General features: G+C 39.4%; 1 non-coding gene across 1 annotated transcript; it reads right to left on the bottom strand.

Annotated features, from left to right (window-relative positions):
* Positions 1-584: 584 nt before the first annotated feature.
* On the bottom strand, positions 585-691 carry LOC141589279 (small nucleolar RNA R71). The gene has a single exon (XR_012520226.1). It is a non-coding gene; the product is annotated as a small nucleolar RNA R71 (small nucleolar RNA).
* Between the last annotated feature and the right edge of the window lie 11,569 nt (positions 692-12,260).

Here is a 12,260-nt window from a genome sequence, read left to right as displayed (position 1 = left end):
TTTTGCATGTCTAGAAGATCACAAGGTAACTTGTTACCCTTTGATCACGAAATTGAAAGGACTTTGACAACCAATAGAAGACTTGCTTGGAGAACTTTGAGAGGTATTGGTGAGGTTGTAGATATTCAACCAAATACTATTGAGTTCATCAACCCTTTTGCAAGAGAAGGTGAGGAGAACCCAACACAAAATCCAACACAAAATCAACCCACAATGCCTAAATTTTCATCACATTCCGTACCAATTGAGGAGAACCTACCTAATAGTACTCCCACACCACAACACTTAACCGGAAATTTTATTGCCAAATCCGCATTTATCCAATTAGTCGAAAGAAGCCAATTTGGGGGGATGCCTAGTGAAGACCCTCACTCTCACATGGAAACTTTTTGCGACTATTGTGATGCAATTTATCAAACCGGTGTAACTCGAGACCAAATTCATGGGTCTTATTTCCTTTTTATCTAATTGGCACCGAAAAACAATGGTTGAAAGGCCTTGATAAGGCTACTCTCGGAATTGATTCTTGGAATAAATTGGCTCTAGCTTTCTACAAAAAGTTCTATTCACCGGAAAAGAGTAACATGCTAAGAGCTCAAATTACAGGCTTTAAGCAAAGAGATGAAGAATCTTTGTATGAAGCTTAGGAGCGATTCAAAGGAATTTGTCGCTCATATCCTCATCATGGACTTAGCGAGTGGTTCTTGGTACAACAATTTTGGAACGGTCTTTATGAAGACTCAAGAAACATTCTCAACCTGGGATCAAATGGAATGTTCACCGAAAAAGCTACTAGAGGAGGAAAGCATAAAGTGGACTCTATTACTCAATTGGGTGCTCAACTTAGTGCTCACATTGATACCATCAATTTAAAGTTCGAAAAAGCTATGGCTAGGATTGAAGAAGCCTCAAAATCACCAAAGCATCATGTTAATGCCATGACGGCATCTTCATCAATCCCAAGTGGGATATGTGAGAATTGTGGAACTTTGGGACATGACCAAAGTGAATGTAAGGGAACAAATGAACAAGTGAATGCTTTTCAAGCATATAAGAGTGGTACCCCTTATTCCAACTATTACAATGAAAACACCAAATTCCACCCAAATCTCTCATACAAAAGCCAAAATGTTCAAAACTCTCAACCAACATACACCCCACCTCCCATGAGAAACCAAAATCAAAGACCCTTCTACAACCAAAACCAAGGTTACCAAAATCAAACTCCATACAATCAACAAAATGACCAAGGTTTTGATGTTCAAAAAGCGGTCCTCCAAATGCAAAAGAATCAACAAGAGTTTTTCACTCAAATGCAAAAGGATAGTCAAGCAAAGGAAATCACCATCAACAACATCCTAGCCCACACCAAAATGTTTGAAACCCAATTGACTCAACTAGCATATTCAAGCTCACAAAGACAAAAGGGGCAATTACCACCTCAAAGTAATCCCCCAAGACATGAAACGGTTAGTGCCATTCACTTGAGGAGTGGTACAAGGTATGAAGCACCGAAGAAGCAAGTTGAGGACGAAGTTGTGGAAGCTAGTGACAAAGAAGAAGTTGTGCAAAACTCCAAGGATGGAGAACCATCAAAAGAAGAAGTTTCAAAGAAAAATGAAGACAAGGTCAAGGAGAAGGAACCCATTGTGATTAGACTTTCTTTTCCAAGTCGTCAAGCGAAGCCCAAATTTGATGACCAACTTGGACAATTTATGGAGATTGTGAAGAATTTGGAAGTCTCGATTCCTTTCACGGAATTAATCAATCACGTACCGGCCTATGCAAAATACATGAAGGACATCCTCACGAAGAAGAAGTCGATCCGGAAGCTTGAGACTATCGCCTTCACTAAGGTGAGTAGTGCAATACTTCAAGGGAGTTCACCTCTAAAACTTAAAGATACGGGAAGCTTCTCAATACCGTGTACCATTGGCGACACCACGATCAACAAAGCCTTATGTGATCTAGGGGCTAGTGTGAGTGTTATGCCGTACTCGGTGAGTAAAAGGTTAGGGATGGGAGAGCTTAAATGCACCAATATCACACTCCAAATGGCCGATAGATCGACAGAGACACCATTAGGGATATGGGAAGATGTTCCCGTAAGAATTGGGAAATTTTTCATCCCGGTGGACTTTGTCATTGTTGACATGGAAGAAGACTCCAATATTCCAATCATTCTAGGTAGACCTTTCTTGCACACCGCGGGTGCGGTAATTGATGTGAATCATGGAGAGCTCACTCTAGAAGTGGGAGATGAGAGCATAACTTTCAATCTTGACAAGACCATGAGAGCTCCCCGTTTGCATGAACCATGTTTTATGGTTAATCATTATAGCCGGAAGGATGATAGGAAGAAGTCGGAATTCCAATGGAAGAAGAAAATCGATGATGCTCCATTCAAAGAGCAAGAAAATTGTAACAAAGAGAGCTTGAAAAGCTCACCAAAGTCAAGCAATGAAGAAGATGGCCTCATTGGCCAAGACAAGAAAGTGGGAGAGTTGTCTCTATCAACTCAAGAGATCTTTAGTGATCAAGTAGATGAAGTTTGTGTTCTTTAGGACGATGAGTTTGAAGGGATCTTCAATCCCTACATTGGTAATGCTATCGATAAAGACCAACATGAAGGACAATAAGTGCAAAGATCTATTGAAGATCTTTATCATGATAATGAACAAGCTTTTAACTACTTCTAAGAGGTGTTGAGTAACATCAACAACACCTTGGACATGCCCCCATGACATCTCACTAAGGATGAGAGTTTGGTGGAGTCCTCTCCAAACCACCATTTGTAAATATTTCTAACTCCCTAACTTGCATTTTAATTCTTACATTGCATTTTTGTCATTTTTGGATTTTTATGCTTTGATCAAGATATTTATCATTTTTGAGAGAAGTGAGGGAGGGACTAATGATTTAATTGATGTGTAGTGCTTTAGCTTAGTGTGGGGATATCAATTGCCTAGGCTATTCATGCCTTAGTAATGCCCCTACAATGAAGAACACGGGATTTGAAGAATGAAAATGACACGGGATATGCAAGTGCACGGATGGAACTGAATCCGGGTAGACAAGGAGGAATCCGAGCGTCCTTAAGGGGAATCCACTCGTCTTATGGGAATCCGAGCGTCTATGGCTGAAACCGTCCGTCCAAATGAGCTAAAAAATTGAAAATTTGGGACTGTTAGAGAATCCGAGCGCCCCAGCAGAGAAGACGCTCGTCTGAAAGAATCCGCTCGTCTTTGCAAGAAGACGCCCGTCTTTTTGCCAGTGCAAAATAAGAAAAGTTCCTGTAAAAGAATCCGCCCGTCTTTAAGGGAATCCGCTCGTCCTGCAACTGAGGAATCCGCTCGTCTTCACTGAAAGACGCCCGTCTTTAGGCGAGATTTCCCGAACCCAGATTAGGCAGAATCCGAGCGTCCCGAAGGGAATCCGCTCGTCTTCCCCCTGCAGATTCGAAATTTTGGGTGTTTTTAAATACCCCTTCCCACATTCATTCATTCATTCATACATTCAAAACACTACCCATAAACCCCAAAACCCAAAACCCTCATCCTCTCCATCACAAAAACAAGATTTCCTCAACCAAATTCAACAAAATCAAATACAAACTTCCTTACAACAACAATTAATCACTCCTTTTCCAACAATAATCAATCCAAGCACCAAAATCTTCAACCTTTGAGTCGATTTTTGAAATACAAAAGCAAATCCTTTCATCTTAAAATCGATTTGGGTATAATTGGAAATTGAAGATTTTCAATCTTCTCTTGGTATAATCATCAATGGCAAGAACAAAAGGATCAACAAAGGCACTCAAGGCAAAGGCACTCTCAAAAAGGCAACAATGCCTTCAAGCAAAGAAAGCTTCAATGGCTATGGTGGTTGCTAGTGCAAACTTGGATGTTCAACAACAACAAAATCCTCCCTTGGAAGCAGCAACAACAACAACTCCGGAAATTGCTCAACTATCAAACTATCCGGAGGTAATTTTCATTTCTAACTCCTATAGGGATACAATTGCCAAGTATGCTAAGAAAGCCATTCTACCCACCAAATTCATATGTGAAGATGCCTTGAACAAATTGGGTGTCCTTGAGCAAACAAAAGCCTTCTTTGAAGCCATGGGGTTGGTAAAATTGTTCACTACAAGAGAATTGACATACCCCTCCCTTACCTTGGAATTCTTGAGTTCATTGAAAGTGACTAAGGTAGAGACTAGAACATATATCGAGTTTCGCCTTGCCAATGTGAATAGGTGCATCACCTTTGATGTTTTGAGTAAACCATTTGGTCTTAGTGATACACCTCGTTATCATAAGAAGCCCAAAAAATATGACCCCGCTCCTCTTTGGGAGGCGATTTCCGGGAAGAAATTTGAGAACTTTCATGCTTGTCGCGCTCTATTAGTCCACCATCCGGGCATTAGAGTGTGGCACAAGGTCATCGGGAATACTATAATTGCAAGAAAAGACACTAATCACTTTACAAAGCTCGATTTTGTTCTACTTGAGTCGGCCTTAAATGTTGGAAGGGAATTCACCAAGCCTTACAATGCTCTAAGGTTTTTGGTCGAAAGATGGCTCAATGTTGATTGTGGTAAGGAAGGCACCGCTTTTATCGTAAATAGAGGTCTAGTTACTCTTTTGGCCAAGTACTTTGATCCAAATTTCAACAAGGATAACACCTATGTGGCGAAAAGAGGGGGTCATCTCATTGACATGGATGCCATGATTAACAAGTACAAGTGGGTCAAGCATAATCCTCTTGACACCAAATATGGGTGGCTCACCAATGATGCTAGATCTTTCACTTTGCCTTCCAAGATATGCCGCTTGATTGCTCATAGAACAAACTACCTACTTCCACTCTCAAAAGGCGCCGAGTACATCATCCGTCAACAAAGGGGCGAAATTGAAGAGCCCTCCTCTTCCATTGTCACACCACCCTACCCATTCAAATATCAAGAGTTCAAACGCAAAGATGTTGAAGTGGGCAATGACTACATGACTCTACTTATGCAAGAGATGCATAAACAAGCTTACAATGATCGAGTAGATTCATACTTGGCCCAATATCCACCCCTTATTCATTTAGCTAGGCAAGGACTACTTGATCCTTCATGTCCTTTGCCTAGTTGGGCGGATAGGGAAGTCTTCTTTCCAAGTACATCTAGGGGTGAAAGACCGGGTGCAGATGGGAATGTCGATGATGAGGTTGATGATGATGAGGGTGTTGATGAAGAGGTAGATGATGAAGAAGAAGAGGCCAATTAAGATGACGAAGGAAGTGAGCAAGGAAGTGAAGAGGGAAGTGGTGATGAGTCCGCATCTATGGAGGAAAATAATGACAATGATGATATGGTGGAGGACTAGCAAGCTTTGGAGGTTCCTACCCTCTTGAGGTTTGTCTACTTCTTTCTTTGTTTTATTTATTTTTATCTTGATCATAGTTGGAGAGTCCTAGCAACATATAGGACTAACACCTCGGCCCCATTGAGGTGTTTTTATTTCATTGTTCCCGTTTTGAAAATCCAAAATGACAATTTAGTTTCATGCATTGCATCTTGTGTGCATGAACTACCCCCAACTTTAGGACATTAGAAATAATGTCTATCTCGGTTTGGGGAAGTACATGCATACGCAATGGGAGGTAATCTAAATTACGCTCTCCGTCATAAACAAAAACCCATTCATCATGTAGTGTAGATTAGTATAGCTTCCATTTAGTGTAGAATTCATGCATCATGTTTGCATAGTTTCCCATCATTTTGGCCATTGAGGACAATGCCCATATTAGTGTGGGGATGGGGAATTCTAACTTAACTTTTATTCAAAAACCCAAAAAAAAAATCAAAAGTTTCGAAAAAATCAAAAAAATTGAAAAATTTGAAAATCCAAAAACAAGTTCATTTCCTTTGTAGTGTAGACTTGTATATATTATTGTATATGTTGTATTTGTTCTATCCTTGTTCACATTGATCGACTACGCCACATCCGAGACATGAGGATATTGAAGACCGCATGGTATGATCTTTCCAATCTCCTTTTTCTTCTTTATGTTAATGACTATGTGGCTTTATTTTGATTGATGCGGTATAACAATGTGAACTTAGGACTTGCATTTAGTTTATATGGCATATTAGTTGGTAGAATCATTTGCATTAGGATGTTTATATGCTAGTTGCATCATGGCATGTAGTTGCATGTTAGAAAATTTTGCGAAACCGTCTACTTGGGAAGCTTGACAAGTGTATATAGGCCCTAGTAGATGCTTTTTCTTCTTAAGACTTTGCTTGTTAGAATACTTGTAAAACACCCTAGGATGTGTCATGCTAGTATCCATTGACCCATGGATTAAGGCATAGTCAAGAGTACCTTGTGGTGTGATAACTCCTTGGCTACCGTTTATTCCAAGGTGACCCTTGAAACCATGCATCCATCATCCATGTTCTACCACATTTTTGTCATCAAAGGGAATGGGCACAAAAAGAAATTGATTTGAGTTCAATGAAATGAAAAGTTAAAGAAAGTTTGCAAATTGCATCAAATGAAAAGAGGAGCAAAAATAGACTCTTAAAGCTTCAATTATAAGACACCCTCACTTCATATGGGGTGACTTTTAAAATGTTCAAAAAGAAAATGCAAAGAAAAGTTGAAAGTTGTCAAGTATTGAAAAGCCAAAAATCAAAGAAATGGCAAAAGAAATGTTCTCAAAATGTTATATGTCACAAGAAATTGGGGAGAAAAAACAACAACAAAAGCAAACTCCCAAAATGAAACTCAAATATCTATTGATCCCTTTATCCATCGTATCCATTTTTGTGCATGGTAGAGAGGGGACGACCCTTCTTCTTGTCTAGGCAAGAGGGGGAATTCCGCGATCCTCCAGTGTTTCTAACACCATAGGGAGTCTACTCTTGACAAAAGCATTTAATGATTGAGGACAAAGGTACCCTAGCTTGACACAATTTGGAGGTGATTTATTGATATCCTTCTAGGCTTAGTGGTTTGAAGAAATTGCATCTATGAAGGAGTGTGTACCCTTGAATTGCTTCCCTTGTAGATAATTTCCGCCACTTAGATGAGGAAAGTGGCTATTCTTTTGTAGATGCATCCATTACTTGATTTTGTGTGCTTAATGTTTGGATGTGTCGCCATTTTGGCAAGACCCGCCTTGCCTTGCAAGAAGGCATCCTACCTCATGGTTGTCTTGTTCTGAGTTGAAGGGGCGGAGTGAGACCCGCTAATTGTCTCATATCGGCTATGCTATTAGGTTAGTTTAAATAATGGTCCTAGTCTTTGTCACCTCTTTACTCGGGACGAGCAAAGGTTCGGTTTGGGGATATTTGATGTGACCATAACTAGAGCATATTTAGTCCCCGAATTAGCCTTGTTCCCATGCTTTTTAGTGCATATTTGGGTCATTTATTGTCTTTAGTCCTTTGTTTTGCATATTCTTTGAGGTTTTGTTTCCTTGGTAGGAAAGGAGTGCAAACCTTGCATTTTCATGGCAAAATAGAGCTAAATTGATTGAATTCAATGACCAAGCATCAAAGAGAAGAAAAGATTAGAAGGCCTTTGTACATACTATAGTAGATGGGCAATGATGAGAAAAGATCCTTGCATCCCCGAGGAAATCCTCAAGGATTCTACGAAGAAAAAGGAAGAAAAGAAGAAAGAAAGTAGCTGTAAGACAATCCGAGCGGATTTTCCACAAGACGCCCGTCCAAGAGGTGCAATCCGAGCGTCTTCCCCCTGTGGACGCCCGTCCAAAACACCCCCAATCCGAGCGTCTTCCCCAGCTGGACGCCCATCCAGAATCACCCCAATCCGCCCGTCCCGTGGCCTGGACGCCTGAATTGTCTGTCATCCATTTCGTCTTCTACAAGCTTCATGGAAGGATGCGCATATTTTTCTAAGACCGGCAAAAAGGAGACCGTAGTCTCCCTAGAGACCAGCGATTCCTCAAGGACTTAATCCTCATTTAAGCCCTTAGTAAACCCTAATCTATGTAACTAATCCCCACTATAAATACCCCATTAGGCTAATTAGAAGAGCATGTTCTTCTTAGCAATCTTTAGTGTAGTTAATATCAATCAAATCCCTCTTTAATCCTATAATCAACATTTAATCAAGTTTTAATACAAGTTTCATTTCCTTAATCTCTCTCTTGTTCATCCTTTGTTTTGGGTAATTGAAGTTTATTTGGGTTATTATTGGGAGATTGACAACCTTCCAACACTACAAGAAATCCTGTTTCGGGCGACTACGTATGGCGACTGAAATCAATCGCTAAAACGAAAATGGCGACTGAAATTGGTCACTAGGGCACTGTAGCAACAATTAGTCGCCATTTGGAAATCGGGCGACTGAAGTGAGTCGCTAAAATTGGCGACTGACAAAGTAGTCGCCAAATAGCCACATTGGCGACTGAAAGTAGTCGCCAATTTGGCGACTGAGAGGCAAAGCAGTAGCCAAAGTGGCGACTGATATTAGTAGCCAATATCTGAATTTCAGTCGCCAGTTTTGGAATTAAAAAATAAAAAAAAAAGTCACAAATCTGACAAAGACAGACCTGCAAATAAAACCACTTTATGCGAAATAAGAAAATTGATCCCAATCTAGTACTCCGTATGAATTGCAAATTTCTATAACATTTACATCACAATTAATTTTCATTTACATACTTCAACAACCACTACAATCAATTTACATTTACATACATAAAATTTACATTACAATCAATTTACATATACAATAAAATATTTCAAAGCCATAAAATCGTTTTCGGCTGGCCTTAAATCCGTCTTTCTATGCTTCTCCTCTCCTTTTTGGCTGAATCAACACCTATAATCCAATTACAAAACAATAATAATTTAATTAATTCGTCTTTTTAAGCTATTTTTTGAAGTAAATCGTTTTCAACTCAAGATCTAAATAGAAATTGACATGCACATATGTATCTTTAACCTAAAAATTAAAATACAATAATCTGGAAAATTGAATTTGAAAGGAAAAATAAGAATCAATACCTTCAATTAATCACACAAGCATATAAATATGATGAAATCCGAAAAATGAAGTAATAAAACTGGAAATTTGGGGAGATGTATGTTGAGAGCTCCTTAAATTTTTGTGGTTTTACTATTAAAAATATGAAGAAGTTGAAGATATAGGGAATTAAGAGTTGGGTTGGAACAAAATATAAAAGGAAGATGATGAATGTTTGTGGTTATTGGAAATAGAAGATGGAAGTTCAAGGAAATAGGATAGTTGAATGTTTATACGAAAAGAAGAAGAATAGAAGATGTTGAATGTGGTTTTTTTTTTGTTTTTTTTTTTTATTTTTTTTGTAAAGTAACAAGGTGGGAACTGGGGGAGGTAGCTACTCCGTATTTCATTTCTGTCATAGAAGTTGGTGACTGAAATGAACCGGTCGCCAAAATTGGCGACTGATTACAGTCGCCTTGCCTTACTTTCAGTCGCCAATATTATTTTGCCGTACAAATTTTTGCCGTCGCCAATTTGGCGATTGATAACAGTCGCCCGCATTTTATCTCAGTCGCCAATTTGGCGACTGGGCTTGGCAGTCGCCATTTTTAGTCGCCCGAAAACAAAATTCTTGTAGTGCAATCAATCATCAAGTACTTCTATTATTCTTTGCTTTATTATTGGAATCATTAGTAGGTATAATTCTCTTAATCCCTTTTTAATTATTGTTAATTATCTTCATTTATTCATCATGTTACACTTTGGTGGTATGATTGACAACCTTGCTAGCATGTTCAACATGATAATGAGTGAGTAGTTTCCTTAGCTAGAGTTAATGGGTAATTAGGGGAAACCAACATGGGGGATGATTCATGCTTAAATTAATATGTTTTCATAGTTTATTTGCTTGCTTGTTGTGATCTCAACTTATGCACATGTTATGTTTGATGAAATGCGAGCCTATGAATCCTTGCATTTTTTACCCATCACCTATCTTTTCAATGAGACTTGTAAGACATAAACCAACTCGAGTCTCATTAGACCATGCATATAGTTGAGTAGGAAAGATTAAGTCGACTTGTAGGTGTTGTACAATCTAATCGATTCGGCTCCGGGACCCAAACTTTCCTAGGATTGTAAGATATAAACCAACTCGATCCATCACAACAATAATTGCTTGCTTATAATTTGAGAATATGTTTGTATGATCAATTCCCATGAATCCCCATGACCCCATGACACCCTAGTGCCTTTTATCAATTGTTTACATCCCTTTTAATTCATCTTGCTTGTTTACTTTCATTGCTATTTAGTTTAGTGATCTTCTACTTCAAACCCCAAATTGTGACACCCTTAGACACCACTAGTTGCAATATAAAATCTAATCTCAATTCCCGTCCCTTGGGATCCGACCTTTACTTGCCTCTTTACTAGTTGAAGAGTTGTTTGTGAAGTTATAAATTGTGTTTTGGTCTAGGTGCTCCTAACAACAAGTACTGAAAACTAAACCCTCCAAAGGGAACACGACCAGGCACACGTCCCAAGGCTCAAATATTAACTAAGCCCAATTCTCGGCTAGCTTACTTAATTTATTATTTAATTACCGTCTTACTTGTAATTATTATTAGAAATGTCTTCAATTAAGTATTACAATTACTTCAATTATTCTCATTAATTATTATCAAAATACGGGGTATTACAACTACCCGTCGATCCGAGGGGGAAATTCAAACCAAATTGGGTCGGGCCATATCTGGTCAAGGAAATACTTTTGGGGGGCGTAGTAAGACTGAGTGACCTAGACGAGGAGGATTTCACAAACCCGACCAAACTAGACCAACTCAAGAAATACTACCCCTGAACTCTAGCAACCAGCAAATCTCACCCTAGTTTCACAAATTAGCAAACACCATAACCCTTTCAAGTCAAGTTCCTCAACGCGTTCTGATTAGAAATTGCATGTTTTATTGAGTCTAAGTTGAGACACCTTGCCACGTTTCAAACGTCCTTTGATCTGTCAAAGGCAACATCCATTTGCACTCAAACAAAACACCAGAACTACGAGCATGGTTTGATTTCACCTTTTCAGGTGGATACGTAGGTAATCCTTTCTTATACAAGAAGGATACAACCACAAAATCGAAATAAATTTACAAAACTTTTCGAACTACGAGCATGATTTGATTTCACCTCTTCAGGTGGATACGTAAGCAATCCTTTTTTACACAAGAAGGATTTAGCCATCCCCACATATATAGAAAAAAAACAACGCCATATCAACTTAAAAAAAACAGAGGAAGAGGAAAAGACATTCCCTTTCCCGCAAAAATACAAAAAAGAAAAGCCTTTCTCCCTTCCTACAAAAATCCCATTTTCCAAGTGCAATGTTTAGGATAATTCAAACCGATTTACCTTTACAAAATTGATGGAAGAAACAAGCGTTCACAACTCTTTATCACAAGCAATCCTCTTATTTAATTAATCATGAGAAGGATTACAAATTTGACAACAAACAAAGCTAAGCAAGTCTACAACTTATCAAAGCTAAGATGTCGACTAAGACACTTCACATAGTAAAACTAGAACAAACCACACAATACATAGCTAGTAGAACATAATAAAAAGTCACAACACTAATACAACATGATAATAAAGTGGGTAATGGAGATCTTCATTCTTCCATTCTACCTTTGCCTTTTCCCTCGAGGTACATCTTCCCCTTGTTCTTGTTGTTGGCTCGCCTAGCATGAACTTCCTCTTCAGGACGGATCCTCAACGGATCCACAACAGTGACGGCCTCCGGTCTCTTGCATGACCTCATACCCGGTCCAAGACGAGCCCATACTCGGCCCACTACCTCTTTGGGACACGACTTCTCCTCTTTGGTGGCCTAATCACATCCGGGCTAGCTCCATCAACAAAGTCGTCAAAGAAGGCACGTTTGGCCTTGCCGACCTCTCGATACTTCAAGTCGACCTCCTCGTCCTTACGAGATTTGGACCTTTCCTCCAAGGTTTGAGCTCTTGCCCACTTAACATAAGAGGGAGTGACCCATGTCGTGGCAGCGGGGTTTGGCACCTCCCAAATCTGCCGAGTGTCCCACCACCTTTCGAAGACCTCGACAAGGTCGGAGTTCCGGAAGACACTCTCTTGGTTGAGGGTATCTTGAGCGGGCACCATTTGTTGACGCTCCATTTGCCTCATAAGCCTTTCGGGATAGATGAAGGAAGAAATCTTCAAGCCCACCATCATAAAAAAACAAGA

This window comes from Silene latifolia, chromosome 6 (assembly GCF_048544455.1).
Source record: "Silene latifolia isolate original U9 population chromosome 6, ASM4854445v1, whole genome shotgun sequence".
In the NCBI taxonomy this organism is placed as follows: domain Eukaryota; kingdom Viridiplantae; phylum Streptophyta; class Magnoliopsida; order Caryophyllales; family Caryophyllaceae; genus Silene; species Silene latifolia.
This window is presented reverse-complemented; position numbering and strand designations above follow the sequence as displayed.